Source organism: Lissotriton vulgaris, chromosome 6 (assembly GCF_964263255.1).
Source record: "Lissotriton vulgaris chromosome 6, aLisVul1.2, whole genome shotgun sequence".
Classification (NCBI taxonomy): domain Eukaryota; kingdom Metazoa; phylum Chordata; class Amphibia; order Caudata; family Salamandridae; genus Lissotriton; species Lissotriton vulgaris.
This window is the reverse complement of record NC_141694.1, coordinates 1,430,187,372-1,430,205,554: the sequence shown is the minus strand read 5'-3', so window position 1 is coordinate 1,430,205,554 and position 18,183 is coordinate 1,430,187,372.

Sequence of the window (18,183 nt, the reverse complement as noted above, 5' to 3'; positions counted from 1 at the left end):
GTCTACAGTCTTTACAACAGTGTGTTCTTCTTGTTGTTGCTATTATCATTAGGGTTGCTCTCTGTTATAAAAATTGTATTTGCTATCTGTAAAATTATTAAGCCCGGAACAACTGAACAAGAAGTGTAAGGAATCCGGTCCTCCTTATCCATCATCATCATGCATGCATTTTCTTTTTCTCCCTTAACATATTGATATGGATATGGTAGTCTACAGAGTTTGTTGTTTGGTGTTTGTCCATGCATACTGTCTGTTTTTCATTTTCAAACCTTTCCCCAAAGCCCCCCTTCCCATCCATTTACCAAACCCTGACCTTCTTCCCCCGGGCTGTGTGACTTATTGAGGTGAGACTAAATTAAATGTACATCAATAAATATTCACACACTTGCTGGGGAGGATGTGGCGAAAGCAACAGTACTTCAATTTCAAGGCAGAGCGATGATCTTCTTTTGCTTGTCCACCCATGAGCAGTATATTTTAGAGGCGATTTCTTTTAAAAAAAGGAACTTATACCTCTGCATTAATTGCCAGCATTGATTGGATTTGTTGTCATCCTCATACACAGCACTAACTGTTACGCTGTAGGCCTAGTCAAGTGAGTCGACACAACTATAGTTTGTAACTCTGTCTAGTAGGCTATACCCACCACCATTATGTTTTGTTGTAAAATATTTTTGCATATTATTGTTGCTCTGTAAGTTCTGTACTGTACTTCATTCTACTACTCCTCGAACAGTCTCTCAAAGGCAACTGACTGTCTCATTTTCCTTTTTAGCAAATGCTGCTGCCCTGCCAGTGTCTACTACTAATACCGCCACCACGTCAATCATGGCATGATAGAAAAATGAAACCATCATCACCATGCAGCCATCGCTGTGCCTAACTTAAACATCAAGCAAAGGTAAGAGAAGTTTGGGGGAGGCATAATTAATAATAATAATAATGGACATGTTTTCAATGAATTCACACACCCCTTTGAGTCCAGATAAAGAATGCATAGACTAGAAAGAGAGACTGAAGTACTAGTAGGACAACTCAATCAGTGAGGGGTGTCACATCTATCTGTTTGTGTCTTACACAGTCAGCCAATTATTTAAATCAAACACTGGCTGTGGGCGGATCTGCACCAGCAAGGAAACAGTGTGATGTAAAACAGTAACCCCACATACAAAACATAAACAACATTGCATGTAAAGTAGAAATATAGATTTAATATAACCCTAACAAAAATAACTATGTAAAAAAAACAAAAAAAAAAAACTGACCCACCCCCTCCCTAACCCCAACCAATGTGCGTAACGAGAAAGTCCAAATGTCCACAACCCCAACGCCCAATTCCCACCCATCAAAACAAGAATTAAAAAAGGGGGCAATAGAAAGGGAATCTATGTGTGGCCGGATTGGAGAACATGCACTTGCTCCTCTAGTCGGGCGACGTAGCGCTTTAGAGCGCGGCAGTGGCAGCCACAGTGGGGGAGGGTCACCAGAGATGGAAATGTGGCGGCGGGCGGCAGCCAGATGGTGGCTCCGTACCGCTGGAGGGCAGTGGCTAGGGCCCGGGGCACTGGGGGAGGCTTCAAGTGCTACAGCCTCCTCCTCTTCCAAGACCACCAGCCGCCGAGATTCTCGCTGGATTGCCTCCAGCTTGCGGCACCGTGCCTTGGCGCGCAACTCCTTTGGATCAGGTTTGAAAGGAGTAGCTGTATATCAAAAAGAAAAAACAAGACAATTTTAAACTATACTCTTAGAAAAACAGTAAGACAAGTTAATTATACACATAGTGGCATGGTAGCACTATAAAGCACAGTACATAACATTTGTGGTATGTTTCTATCCTCCCACTTGCTTGGGCTTTAACATTTGCAGGATTTTATTCAGGCATTCAACCAACCATGCATCAGATTCTTTACTATCATCCACCTTTGCGATTTGCATGCTTGCATCACATGTATCCTTCTCTCTGTCAGTCATAAATATTAAATCTCGCCCGTCCTCCTTCCTTCCACCCGTCTTTCACTTTTTAGTTCAACACCAGGTGATCTGATCTGTCTTTTAGTCTTCTCCATAAAACTTTCAAAGCGGAGTTGAAATCACAGATAGATGAGGCCATTGGTTACTCAATACTCCCACACCTAATGCCTTTACTAATGCCAATTAAAGGGTGTCTTCACTCTTCAAACGTTCACAACAACTCTTACTTACTTAGGGCATCATTAGGATGTCCGCCCATCATCCTCACGCTAAAAGGGACTGCCCGCCATAAGGGCGGGTCCTTTGGGGGCAATTAGGATGCGCCCACCACAGTGGCAGGCGCATTCCATATTTTTAACATTGTGGCGGGTGGTGCTGAAAGCACCGCCCGCCGCAATGCAAAAAATACATGTTGTGCTTCTCCAAGCACAACGTGACAGGCCCGCATGCTGCCTGCCACGCTGTGCTTTGAAAGGCAGGGGGGTACCATAGTACCCTTCATGGGGGCCCGCAACGGGCCCCCCAAGCATACTCCACATGCTTTTCCATGGCGGCATTGCTGCCACGGATAGGCATTCCAAAATGCACATTATATGACTGGCGGTGTGTTTCAGACACCGCTACCATATTGAACCCTTTTCCGCCTGGTCAACATGTCGACTGTGCAGAAAATCAGCGGACGGATTATATCCGCCACAGACCCCCCAGCCATTGTAATATGGTGGGGGTCTTTTCTACAGGGATGGTGGTAGGTTAGGTTTGCCCCTGCCAGGCCGGCAATGACTTCCGTCGGCCCAGCGGGGGCAATCAGCGCTCCATCCTAATGGGGCCATAAGTCTCAACAGTACAGTATACATACAGTACTCCCTTGCAGTGAGTGTAATGTCAATAGTTAAGCATTATGAATCTAACTTACCACCACCCGCCACTGGTGCTGCCTCGCCCCCTACCGCTCAATCGGCAACTGCCGCATCCTCTCCATCCACGTCGCCTTTGCGGCTGGCCTCGGAAGTGGAGGACAGTAGTGCGCCTAGAAAACATTACACATTTCTTAGGCGTCATATACACCTCCCCCTATTGGTCAGTAGCAAGATTGAAAAATGAGTTAATGGTATACAACATACATCACTAGTACAAATCAGGTAGTAGTAGAGTAGACACTAGTAGTTATATATGGTCCCTAGGGTCATTCTAGCCCTTGCTTAGTTAGCCCGAGCCATGCAACCATTTTACCTTTGTGTCTTTTATTTTTGCACATGTGACGTTACCTTGCAGCTTGTTGTATAAGACACCTTTAAGCACACATGACCTCATACTGCTACTGTCTAAGCGCTGCGTACAAGGTCAACCAAAACATTAACAAACCACTTTTTTATGAAGTTCTGTTGTACTGTTAGTCCATATTGCTTATCCATAAATGCTACACTTTTTGGCACGGCTGAGAAATGCTTGCAATATACTAACGCGCACCATTTCATTTTTTGCATTACAGATGGAAGATTCCCTTCTACGAACCAGAGCTTTGCAGAGCTTATGATGCAACAACTACCAGTACTAGGTTCTTCTAAGGTGAGGGGTCCCCAGAATTGATTCAGAGATCTACATTTATATCAACTATATTCTTACCTAGGGGATGGTGGTGCTTCCACCACTGTTCAATTATCATGATTTATTTCTGAACTGTAAGTAAGTGTAACAATGTTTATTGTTTTAATGTTATTGATTTTCCTGTTGGTGCACATTATAGAACAACGTACAGAGCTTGTCAATTCAAAAATAAAATTTTGAACTTACGCAGACTTGCTGGTATTTGGTGTAGACTTACACGAGTGAGCGAGTGAAAGGAAGGGTATGTATGTGCATTGCTTCCAAGACTGAGAGGTTGGATGTGTCATGTCCTGGGTTGTCTACTTGTTGGGTATCTTGGGGGGAGGGTTCAGTGAGCTAATAGTTATGACAAGACAAGATAGTAAAAAATCTGGTTGGGCATTTGTTGGTGTGAATTATCAAAGCCTCAAGATTAACAAAGATTCAAGATCCATAATACTAGAAGTAGTACAATAGAACGACCCAAAGGACTGGATTAAATGGCAAGAGCTACTGGTTAATCTGAGTTTTATTTAAAACCTTTTAAATAAAGAGTGGTCAAATTGGCAAGCTTAGCTACTACAGTACAGACAGACTAATAGTAGTAGTAGTAATACAGAGAGTCATCATAGCAGAGGCAGGGATAACAAGATTTTCGAAACAGTACCGATCCAGGTATAATTGTTGGTAAAAAATAGCATTAGGAAACTGAAACAATAGTTCAGGAAAAATATGGTGCAGTAAAAGTTATGGAATAAGAATTTTTATTAAAAACAAGAAGACTTACTAGGGCCATCAGAAGAGACAGCGTTGGTGTCCTCCTATTGCTGTTGTTCTACCGCCAACTGCGCCCCTGTCTGCCTGCCCCTGGGTGCTGAACAGGAAAAGTATAAGAAAGAGACAAACATTGATGGGTGGTGTCAAACAAATAAAACATTTTTAAAGAAGGGTCAAAAAACACTTATGTAAACAACAATTGCAATAACTAAATTGACCGATCTCATCTGGTCAAAAAGTAGTATCGGCGGATTTGTGGATCAACCACTTACTATTTATCAACACTAATCCAGTCTTCCATTCTGATTCCAGAAGACTAACTAAGCCAAAGTACGACCTACCACCTGACCTAGCCCATCTATTCCAGGCAGGCCAATTGTACATTAAATATGCATTTCCACTTCGTTTAGTCCTCAACAATGCAAATGGACAAATGGAGGACACATGACTAAATTTTTGTATACACCAATTTTTTGGTTGATTGATTGATGCTGATGTTCTGCTAGTGCTAAGCCTATTACCACTCATTGAACAAACTAGAAAAGGTTCTAATAAAGGCTAGGGTACTAGCAGCATATGACGTAACAGAGGGGGCATCACACATACCACTAAAAAATTACAAACTCATACAAAGTAACTAAACCTAAGTATCAATCCGCCCCTATCTCTTAGTGACAGGACAAAGTAAGGACGGGAGTCACTATAGCATTACATAACTTAATTTCTCTAAAAGAAACTCTTACATAATCACGCTAAGCGAGCGCAAACGCAAAGTTGCAAAACAAGTAAGATTAGTAGTAGCGCAGAAGAGCACCTGTGTCATAACATTCACAGAAGACTTTTAAACGTAATATTTAACCTGTAATGTAAGCAGCAGCATTCTAGCTGGTTGGGAAAAAAAGATATTCGCAATATATTTATATAACACAGAGCAGAAGAACAGACACAAAGTAGCAATATTTAAATAGTTACTCACCAAGACCTGGGATCACCATGCCTAGCAGGTCCAGCAGGTCCTGCTCCCGGTCCGGGATGTCAGACCATCGGTGCGTCAACTGGGCCTAGGTGCGCCGAACCCCAGAGCAGCGAAACACTGCCCGGCGCACCTTCCCCCACCGTAGTCGACGCCCCCGGAGACCATACCCGGACCCAGGCCTGCCACTAAGCATGGGCGAATTTTGCGAATTCGCGATCCGCAAATTTGCGGATTTGCGAATTCGCGATCCGCAAAATTCGCGAATTTGTGCGAATTTGCAGATTTTTGTTTTTTTGCGTGTTCGCGGGGTTTTTTGCATGTTCGCGGGGTTTTTTGCGTGTTCGCGGGGCTTTTTGCATCTTCACGAGCCGCTTGCATAGCGAAGTTACCCATGCAGTCGTTTATGGGAGAGGGAGAGAGAGATAGATAGATAGATAGATAGATAGATAGATAGATAGATAGATAGATAGATAGAGAAAGAGAGGGAAAGAGAGAGGGAGAGAGAGAACGAGAGAAAGAAAGAGAGGCTGGATCTCTGAAGGGCCAGATTCCTGAGTTGCCCCTACAGAACATACAGCTTTTTATTTCTAGCAAAATGCATATGAAAATTGTGCTGTTAAGGTCTCTTTTAGTTTAACCCCTCCTGACAACTCAAAATGGGTGTATTTGCCATCCTCTCCCTTCTTCCTGTTTTTTATATCTGTAAGTGCTTCCTGATGAGGTTTAATTCCTTGGACAGGTGCCTCGTTGCCTACTTGTAACTATTCTCTGACCCTGCTTCGAGGGTCAAAGCAGGGTCAGAGAATAGTTGCAAGTAGGCAACGAGGCGCCAGGAAGCAATTAGCAGCAGGTGTCCAAGTTGAAGTTAATTTGTTTGTAACCCTTTTGTAAAAGTTTACAAAGAAATTAGGTTCAACTTTTGCACCTGCTGCTGTAACCCTTGCTTGGCTGAAAATTCGTCCCCGCTGATTCGCGGATTTTACCGCGATTTCGCGAGATTCGCGGATCGCGAAATCGCAGAAAATCCGCAAATTCGCCCGTAAAACGGATTTTACGCCCACCCTTACCTGCCACCTGCAGCCAGGGTTAAGGGGAGGTGGCGCTGCACAAAGGAAATTAATTTTACTCCCAAGCACACGTTAGAGTTATAACAAGGTTTACCTGTTTTTAGCGAGCATATACAGTAATTTTAAGACGGAATATACTCAGTTTCTTTTGATTCTCTTGTTTCATGCTTTATTCTGTTGATTTCAGCCACAGCCAAAACGTGTTTCGTTGCAATCGGGGCGTGATCCCTTGACTTCCTCAAGGCTATATTTTCCAAGTGTTACAAATGTCAATGTGGTGATAATTCTGACCCACAATGGGGTTCTAAGGAGTATCACGATTGTCCAGAAACGCGGCTCCTTTCACTTTCCAATCCACGTTTTTACCGTAAAAGTTATCGTTATCTCATTTCAAAACGCAGAGTGCAGAAAACAAATCCGGAGCATAATATAACCACTGTGTACGGTAGGTTATATTATGGCTGAAATCAACAGAATGAAGCATGAAAAGAGAGAATCAAAAGAAATTGTGTGCATTCTGTCTTAAAATTACTGCATATGCTTGCTAATACCAGGGAAACCTTGTTATAAATCTAACGGGTGCTTGGGAGTAAAATTTATGTTTTGAGAGCTTGGCTTTCACTTTGTGGAGGTTAGTGGTTCCCCACACCGATGTGTTTTATCTAGGAACCCGATCAATATTGTGACCTTATGCCCTTATACGGCTATAATCAATAAATATCCCTATAATGGCATAATAATGTATGTATGTATGTATGTGTGTTCTTATATAGCGCTCAATGTTACCCTTGGGCATCTCTTGCCTTGGGAACCCGTCCTGGTTTTTCCCTGTGAGATCACCCGAGCTGGGCATCCCCAAGGTGAAAGCCAGGCATCCCGCCGCGGGGGGGCCGTTGTGGAGATTAAGCAAGCTTGTTGCCCAGAGCTGCATAGTGTGAACTCGTGCTTAGAGAGGGCACTGAAGCGAGAATTATCGAGTCCGTGGACAATTGGGTTCAGGACCCTGCCTCGTCGGGAATCGAACCCTGGTCCCGGGTCTGACCTCAGCTTCAGGGTATGCCTCCTCTAACCAGTGAGCCATATTTCAGTAACTCGCCTCTGCAGTCCATGACACAGCAGAAGCTACTTCCTTAGATTCCTAGAGAGCACACCGAGTTCTTTCGACACACCAAACCCTCAGCAACCTGGGAAAGCCCTGCTTGCTTTCTTTTGATTTGTAATAGAACTCCTGCGAGCACTGTAAGAACGACCAGTTCTTAGTGACATCTTTATTGACATCTTATGTCCAAACCTTTCGTCAAAACTCGGCACCTTTCAGGTATAAATATACCAACGTTGCCTTAAGCAAGCACACAGTGGTGAATACTGGAGCAGAACAGCTGTCCCCTTGCAGAAAGCCCAGCAGATGCGAGAAGCCCGCGGACGCTGCCCCTCCTCTTTGACGCGCTGAGAAAGACGCTGTCTTTTCTCCTGCCGAGAAAATCCAGCTCCGGCGTTTCCAGCCTACCCTTGCGGGTGACTGGGATATCGGGTCCTGAGAGGGAGATACCAGACCTCCTACATTCTATTCCAGAGGTACGGTGCTGACTAAACCCTTAGAGAGAATTCTTGAAGCAAACTCTTGGCAAAACCAACTTAACTTAAAACTGCTAATTACTTACTCCCTCCCACGTATTAGGCTTAGGTCAGGTACACCGGGGTAGGCGTAGTTAGAAGCACCAGTTGAGGTCGTTAGCCAATGTATATATGAATGTATATATTTTATTCATTTTAACTATCTTATGGCTAAGAAACCATATCAATGCTTTTACAGTATTATCTCGTAATACTCCTTTTACTGTACGCACTTTTCGTTATAACAAGTCTTGCAATTGTGGCAATTCATTTCTCTTGCATGAGAAGGAAGACTGCTCAATAAATAATATCTTTTATTGAAAACGCCCGTCTCTCTATTCTCTGCACCCTGGTGAAACTAAGTATGCACAACTGACTGAGTGAAATAGCTGTCTATTGTTTCACACGACTCTAGAGATTGACTCTTATTCTGGGGAGCAAAGTTGTCATGTTTATGCGGTTGTTGGAAGCTGAATCCCTTCTTGTCTGAGCCAGGGAAGCTGATCACTTCCTATTCAGTCAAGAAAGTTTCCAGTGACCTCTGAGCTAGCTGGTGCAAACCTAAATTAAGTCTAACATAGTCAGTAGTCTACACAGCTGTTTATGTTATTCCAATGCGCAGGGCCTATAGGGAAAATAGGAACTACACTACATGGCGCCCAACGTTTGGTAAGGCGATAAAACTAACGCAAGACGTTAGAGTAACTCAGTCGTGCCTTTTCACACAGACGCTTTCTCCCGTAAATACTCCAACAGACGTCTGGAGTGGGTGAAAGGTTAAAATCCGCCGGAACTTAGTAGGAACAGATTCCTATGTAGAGTTTCTGGTTTAGTCAACGTTGAAGGATACAGTGTTCCAAAATATTGTGCACCTGATCTTTTGTTTCCTTGGAAACCTGCTCTGCAAACTTTCATTAAAACAATGTCAAATAATGGCGATAACAACGGAACGAATGAAGTCGCAATAGATGCGAATCAACTGGGTTTCAATGTTACAGGGATTAATGAACTGGATGCAATTATCATCGCGGCAAACATAAGAAAAACTATAACTTTAAAACTTATAGAAAACGGACTGACAGCACGAGGTGGTACAGTCATTTTCGTGATAGAGGCACACGAGTATCGGTAGACAGAGGTATTCTATTCATGGATAAACTTTCCAGCGGCAAACGCTACAACACATGAGTTCCTCTATTACAAAATAGAGGAACCACCGGAAGAATACGCTCCTTTCGAGGAGATTGAAATTCCATTAAAATACCAAGAGCATATGCTCTGGTTTAAAGGCGCCCTAAAACATAATGATCACATTACCAGGCTCGGTCCACTAGGTAGACCAGGAGCAACGTGGCCGGTTCTAGCCAGCTACACACCACATCCAGACATTGATAAAATGTCTCGCGAAGAACTTTTAGCACAGCTAAAATTATTAATTAAAATACACAGACAGTTAGTCCAATATGTAATGCGGACTGCAACAGTCCAAACAGCTGTTAATATTTCACAGCTAACCCCTCATCAAGGGAACACAAATAAAATCACACCACAGAACATACAATCATGTCTTGGAAAAACACCTGCAAAACAGGAACAAATTCCATTCTGGTTAGCACAGAAAATAACTCAAATAGAGGCAGTATTCCCGAATACTACCCCTATTGAGAAACACAGAATTCTGACTATCTGCCTTCCAATGGGTGTCCCAACACATGTGGAGAACTGTGACACTTGGGGGACAGTCTTTGCTTCCATTTACACAAAAACACATGGTGTTCCGTCCATGGCGGTATTACCAGATGTGCTAAAACAAATTCAGAATGAATACGGTCCAGAACCTGCTTTAACTCTTGGTATGAAACTACTGAAAGACTTCAAGCATGTCTCGACTATATTACTAGCCAACATAAAAGGAGAAGCAGCATCTGTGGCAATTCGCCAGAAATTGAAAGAAACAGATATAACAGATCAACCAATTGAGCTTGCCAGAATCATAGAAAAATGCTATGAAGAACTAGGTAGAGATAGTTTGGGTGGGAAACCAGTAAAACCCCAACTACTTGAAAATCCTGAAAAAATATTTATTAAAAATAATCTAAACACTCCTAAAAAGAGTTGGGATGGAAATAAACAATCCACTCCCAAAGAAAAAGTTTTCCAGTCCAGAGGAAGGTCTTCACGGCAGAGGGAAAGAACTCCGACTCGAGAACACCAGTCTCTCCAGAGGGAGCACTCTGAGAAAAGATATAACCTTAGAAATAGGGATAACTTGAAAAAGCCTGATAGATATCAAAGTATTGATACACGCCCCTCTCGATCTTTTTCGCAGAAATCGGAAAGAAGAGGACGGTCAGACCCAAGGGAAGAGCACACCAAGTCCAAAGACAAGGAACCTGCTCAAAGTAAAAAATTACAATTTTAAAGGAAGAAGGTAGCCAGTATTAGAGTAATCGAACATGCCGAGAATACTGAGGACACAGCTGAAAAACGGAGAGTGGGCACAGACAATGCTAGACAGTGCAGCAGAAATCAGCATAGCTCGCAAGATCCTGATGAGTCATCTGGAGACAGTGGACATGAATGAATACATTCAAGTAGAAACTGCAGACACCAGAGTTAGCGAACCTCATAAGATATACGAAATAACACTGCGTATAGAGGGAGCTAAGACTAGGAAAATAAGGGGTCTATTTTGGGATAACCTCTTAAAAGGCTATGACATCCTGTTAGCCGAGAAAGATTGGCCCCCAGAGTTTGTCAGCGAGTGCCCTCATGGCGAAGAAATGATTATGCCTGCCTTCTCAAATCATATTCCAATTCACACTAAATATATATATGCAAGGAAATGGGCAGTAGCTCAAGCACCTGCACTATATAAGAATCATGTAGGATGGGATGAGGACTCTCCTCCTCACAAAATCCAGTTAAAATGTCAACTAACTGCACAAAGGCAGTACCCAATTAAGCAAGAAGCTAAAAAACAGGTCAGGGAGATTTTAGATCAACTTGAATACCAAGGGGTGATTGAAACATGCACCTCTCAAATGAACAATCCTTTGTTTCCTGTCTCCAAACCAGACAATTCGTATTGTCTAGTCTTGGATTACAGACATCTTAACTCATGTTGCAAAACATTTGCGGTACAAAATTCGCAGAGTGCGGCACTAATGAATAACATAGTTCGCAAAAAATACAAAACAACATTAGACATCTCTAATGGATTCTTTTGTCAAAATATTGCACCAGAAAGCAGGTACTTGACCGCTTTCTCAATAATGGGGTCACAGAAAAATTTCTGTAGGCTCCCACAAGGATTCAAGAACAGCCCAGGACTATTCTCAGCCAGAGTAACAGAGTTACTACAAATGTATGATGATGAGGCATTATCTTATGTCAATGACATCTATCTCACAGACGACGACTTGGATACTCACTTGAAAAGAGTGAACACCATAATACTTGGGTTCTCAGCAGAGGGTTACAAATTCAACTTTAAAAAGTTACGAATTGCCCATCTAACAGTCTTATTTATTTTTAGGATACGAATTATCAAGTGAAGGAAAAAGCCTAGCAGACAACTTCTTAGAGAAGTGCGCTGTATTCCAAGCACCGAAAACGCTGAAGAACTTACAATCGATTCTAGGCTTTCTGAATTTCAGAAGAACTTACATTCTAAACTATGCAGAGAGGGTTAAACCTCTCTACGAATTAATAAAACCTGATTTTAAACCAATCAACTGGACTCAAAAACACACAGAAATTTTGAGATCACTGCAAACAGACATGTTAGCTAAAACAAAATTAGAAACACGTGACAATACACGCAACCTTGTAATCCGGGTCATCCCAGGAAGATGCAGATTCACGTACCTGACCTCTAATGAGGGAGAAACGGTACCTATAGCTTACAAATCACATTTATATACAAAAGCTGAAATAAAATTCAGTTCAACGGAAAAAATTCTAAATGCGGTTCAGACTGCTGTAGCAAAAGAAAGGGCCCTAGCACAAGGTAAACAAATAATAATCGTTACACCAATACCTGCTTTAGAAGCAGTAACTAAAGCGAGCATTCCAAATGCTAAAGCTCTGCATCCAAGATGGATCCAATGGGTTAATTCTCTTGCTGCAACAGACGTAGTATATGAATTTGATCCTAACCTAAAGACACAGGAATTTTTACAATATGAATATGACTGTCCTCTGCCAATTGAAATCCTGCCTCTAGAACAATACGGAAGTATCATATATACAGTCGGATCAGTACAACCTGCAGTTGGGGGTAAACAAGCTTACAGTGCTGCGTGCGCGATTGTTAAAGGTCGTTGGCACAAAGTAAAATTTAGACCACTGGTCACTAAAACTCAATCTCTAGGAGATTGTACAGCTCAGTGAGCTGAACTACTAGCATTTAAGATGGCGCTTGAAAATACTGATCACGAATTCCCCACACTTATAGTGTGCGATTCATATTATTGCCTTCAATCTTATAATGAATACTTGCAGAATTGGGTTGAAAATGGGTTTAAAGATGCAAAAGGTGGCACAATCAAGCATCAAATGCTTTGGGAACAAGTAGTTCTTTTACAGAAGGAACTACAAAAGACTCACGTGATACACACTCTGAGTCATCAACGTGATAGCGTTCACGTTGCAGGGAATTCATTGGCTGACTAAGCCGCGAAGGCAGCTGTGCAAACGGCTTCCGTAGCTGCTATCACCCGGTCAAAAACAAAAACAGACAGCGATATACTACAAGCTGTCAGTGCGTCAGTAAAAGATGATAGAAAAACACTCCCAAAAGGCTTTCCAGAAAAGTACTCATATTTAACAGATACGAATAATGTTCCTTTTGCTCGAATCCCTGGAGTGGGGGATAGAGTAAATCCAAACATGGAACACAGGTTAGGACTAATGACAGCGGCACAAGAAGGGCTTGCTTCTGCACACGCTGGTGTTTCCGCCACAATATCATTATTAAAACAGAGATATTGGTGGCCGCGCATGAGAATACAAACTAAGAAATATGTGCTGGAATGCGAAATATGCCAAAAAATGAAAGTATCAACAGTGAAACGACCAGCGCAGACACCCCTTCTCATCTCAGATAAACCATTAGCATGTGTTTACCTGGACCACTGTGGTCCCTTACAAAGGGATGGCAACTATAAGTATATCATGGTTGCAGTGGACTCCTGTACGAGATTCATATGGATGTGGCCCCAGCGCTCGGCTGACGCCGGAACTGTTATAAAAGATTTGCGAGTCTTTATCGGCACATACGCAATAGCCATGCTTCATTCTGACCAGGGTCCTGCTTTTAGCTCTCGAGCTTATAAAGAGGCCATGACCAGCATGGGCATTGGGTTGCGGTTCTCTTGTCCCTTCCATCCTGAGGGAAACGGGGTAGTGGAATGAAAAAACCGAGACATAAAGCAATCTATAACGGCAAAGGTATTAGGTTCGGGTGATGGGTGGGTCCAGCATTTAACAAGTGTCCAACGTAGTCTTAACAACTTGCCAAGAAATTCTCTAAAAGGTTTCAGCCCGTACGAACTATTGTTCGGAACGAGAATGTATGTTCAGGACTTAGATAGTCATGCTTCAGTGGTAGAAGATAAGAAAAATTGCTTTGACATCAAAGATCGTGTGGCTGTTTTACAGGACTTAAATGAAACCAGAAAAGCCCTGAGCAACATAAAGTTAAAACAACAGCCAACAATCACTGAAGACTCACCACCTGTCCCAGCAAGTCCTGTCTGGATTCCAAAGATTGGGGATCTGGTCAGAGAGAAAATAGCGGTGAAGAAGGAATTTGGGCCTTCTTACAGGAAAGCAGTACCTGTCTTAGCAATCAACGGAACAAGATCAGTTGTACTACCGCCCCTTGCTGGTAAAAAGGAGAACCGAGTTGTATCCATCGACCTGGTAAAACCACAATCATGTGGCATATAATAAATAGAAGGCCCAGTGGACTCCCAAGAAGTAACAGAATACCCACATTTGCTAGTATCCAAGAGGTTCAAACTGAAAGACTAATCACATTTGATAAACCTGCAGTGAACAAAAAAGAACTATGCAGAAATGCTATGGAACTTGTGCCTCTTGAAACCCAAATTGAAACAGTTCGTCATGAAACACCAGTCTACAATGAGGTAGCATCAGAATGTGCTAATGAAAGGCAAATTGAAATAACAATTCCAACAATTGACAGAACTGCATCTGGCTACTTCATCAATTTCGATAACTTTTCTGAAGATCAAAGCGAGCCTGAAGAAACGCCAGCAACAAAGACTTTTAAAGAAAAAGCAACAGAACTCTTTCATCAACTCAAAGAAACCTATCTTATTTCTCCATGGTTAGAATTTTGGATTGGGCTAGGTGTATTTTATCTCCTGCTTTGGCTCATCATGGTACTTTGTTTGGGAAAATTCATTGAGGGAAAATACAGTAAAATGGACACAGCAAGTCAGAACATCAACTTAGTTCTGAAGCCACATAAGTCATCTCACATCGAGAAAAGAGAACTATCATCAGTAAATGTCACAGCCATTCCAATACCCGGCGGGGTAGTTTGGGACAAAACAGATTACGAAATATATGGCCGGTCGAACTCTTGAAATATCCTCATCAGTTTAAGGTTTCATTAAGTGACTTTGTAAAACCAAGTACATTCTCTGAAGATTAGGACTTTGAAAGCATAAATAATATGATGTCGGATTTAGATTTGTCAGCAAAATTTACAGAACATGATTATTTGCAAAGTTCATCGAATTATGAACAGATGTACTGTTTTACTCATTATGCAGACCATTATTTCCATGAATCTGCTCAACCTAGAAATGTTTTTAAATATAACCAATGGGAACATTGTGCTACTCCACCTAAAAGCAGTTCAAAAACATTCTATGAGAAATTCCAATACTTCTCAGGGTTTTATACAAGTGATGCAGAAACATTTGGTTTTGATTTCTGGAAAAACAACTTTGAAACAAAAACGATCTGGGATACAAAAGATTGGCAGGTACAAGGCCTAGAAGTATTATTTCGAGCCTGCATGATCCCAGAACAAATAATGTTCTTGAATGACACAATTCAACAAACGACCTGTCTTGGCCTAGCCAAGACTAAAGACCTTAACAAACCGTCTATTCCAAAGCCAATACCTGTTAATGCAACCACAGATATTGAGGTAGACTATCCCAAATTTTACATGAAAACAGAACACATCCTGATTGGAAAAAGTGGTTAATCTGGCCTACAGACACAAATAACTGTCAAGACAGATTCCTGAACAAAATACAGGGGTTAAAAAGGACCAGACCAGACCCTAGATACTCCCAGAGACAACATCCAGGGATAGTAACAACATACAGTGTAGGAAACTATGCCTTGAATGGCTACAAACATCCACACTGGCAGAAATTAAGCAACACTTATCTTTACTTAAAGATGGTGCTGACTTGCGCGATTTCATAATGGGACCACACAAACAGCGTCAAAAACGTTTCATAGCGGCCAGTATATACGTTGCTTACAACGAGGCATGGAAAGTGACTCAAATTGAGACAGCAGAGAAAATACGAGAAGTTGATCATATTAATTTGGAAAAATCACTCTCTGTTGTGGACAATGAGTTAATGACTCTGTCCTCCAGAATATATTCACTGGACAGTATTGTATCATCTGCTATCGATATAATAGACCAGGGCTTGATAATGTTACAACATGGCCAGTCCCAATTACGTTCTATTGTACAGCTAGGCTGGACATTGCAAAACCTGCGTTCAGGCTATGTGCCATGGCGTTTAATCAACACAACGTCATTGTTTTCTATCTTTAACCTTACTGATAAACAAATCAGTTTGGCACAGAAAGTAGCAGACTATACAATCCTGAGCATTGAAAAACTTGAGAGATTACCATTGACAATGTCAGAAAGACCTGTCATTGAATGGATATTACACGGAATAATCACAATTCCGATAACAACTTTCCAATTTAAAAATTGCCTACAGTATATACCAGCAGGCCAGTATGAAAGGTTGGGTAAAGGATACATTAAGTCATCATGGAAATTACCTTATACACACACATGTTACAGTGACAATAACAAAAAATTATTTCTTAGTGGTAATGAGTGTAAACAATCACTAAGCGGTATACTTTTGTGTCAGGGTATTAACTTGCATTGGGCCTGTGAGGGGACTGCAAATAACCTTTCATGCCACCAGCACGGCACACCGGCAACACAGATAGAGCCATTCTTTAGACAACTTTCTAACGGGAGTTACGTTCTAATACCGGATCACAGCTGTTGTGGCTTGGTGCCAGGGAAAGCATATCTCTTAAGCGTCAGTTCCATGGTCACTTGCTGTATGCAAGCATTGTATCCAAATGCCCCTGGAGACTCAGAGGCTCATATTTGGCCTCCGTTGAATATATCTTCTATACGAATTGATACTTTAAGCAGAATAAAGTCTGTGCTTTTACAGACAACAGTGCCCATCACGTCATCAAAAGAGTCGTATGATCTCCAAGTTGCAAGGACAACTGCAGAGATACATACACTTTTATCAACAAATTGCAACGTGCATTTCGTAGAAATGTTAAGCCAAATCCTAAATATGTCGAATGCCAGTGGTATCTCGAATGTATTTAAGACAATTTTTTCGGGACTGTTAACACCCTTCGAAGCAGTCCTGGGCATCTTTCCCAATTTTGTCCATTCGGTCTTTGGCGGCCTACCACTACTTTTGGGACTCGTAGCAGGTATTTTATTTTTGACCCTTCTGCTCCGATATGACAAGCCAATACGCAGACATGGCTCCAGCGACAATGGAAGAAACAATCCCAGCAATACGCTACCGGGACCGCATAACTAAAGTCCTTGGACTAGCCCGGCTAAGAGATCTGAATATGACCTGGTTTCTTTCATTCAGACCTATATGGCAGACCTGCATCTTACCTGTGCTTCGATGTATGCTATGCGGAGAGGAATGCGTGTTAGACACCTGTCTTGCACTACAATCAGCAGTACCAATGGATATCGATACTTTGCTAGGTCCAGTAACGGCTCATGCATCGTGTTGTCCCCAGCGGTTACCAATCCTGATGACGGCATTCGTTGAGACTTCTGCGCTACGATTAGGTGGTGGCAGTGAAGCAAGAAATGAAAGCAACATCACCCAGGTACGACCCTATGTGAGCATTGCTGATCCTGAAATCGATGATAGCAATCATTCTCACAACTGCCAAGTTACAGCATTATCAAACTTGGTCGAACTGTCACCTGAATATGTAGACCAATTTTTTGCGAGTCTGTCTGAAATGATGTTCTCCCCTGAACAGAAACAATAACTTTTTGGAAAACAATCCGGCACACAGCGTTCCCATGAACTCTGAATTCGGCCTTCGGCTTTGATAAACAAGAGCTACTGAAAAACGTTTGGAACTATTTTTGCCCCGCTCATCATGAAATTATTTTTTTCCAAAATATTTACCTTTTTTCTGGCACACGTACTTTGCTTAAAGTAGAACTATTCGTAAAGAACAGAGCTTCTATTTTTAGTAGATCTAGAGACAAAATATTACCTCAGCCTCTAGCACATTTTACAGCAATTGTATTTATATGTGATGAAATAGTCTCACCCTTCTTTTCTGTATTAAGAGACATTTCATGTGTAAATTTCGCAAATCGTTCAACTAAATATATATGCACTTTTGAATGATTATACTGCTTAAAAACGTACAGTACCTTTTATAATTTTCATGTATTTCCTATACACCATTTCAAATGCAAAATGTATTTTGGGGTGGGTTGGAATACACATGCATCTTTATTGCTTAAGTTTTTAGTAATTGATGGACATAAAACCGTGGAGTGGGTGATGTGTTTTATCTAGGAACCCGATCAATATTGTGACCTTATGCCCCTATACGGCTATAATCAATAAATATCCCTATAATGGCATAATAATCAGAGCCATATTTCAGTAACTCGCCTCTGCAGTCCATGACACAGCAGAAGCTACTTCCTTAGATTCCTAGAGAGCACACCGAGTTCTTTCGACACACCAAACCCCCAGCAACCTGGGAAAGGCCCGCTTGCTTTGTTTTGATTTGTAATAGAACTCCTGCGAGCACTGTAAGAACAACCAGTTCTTAGTGACATCTTTCTTGACGTCTTAT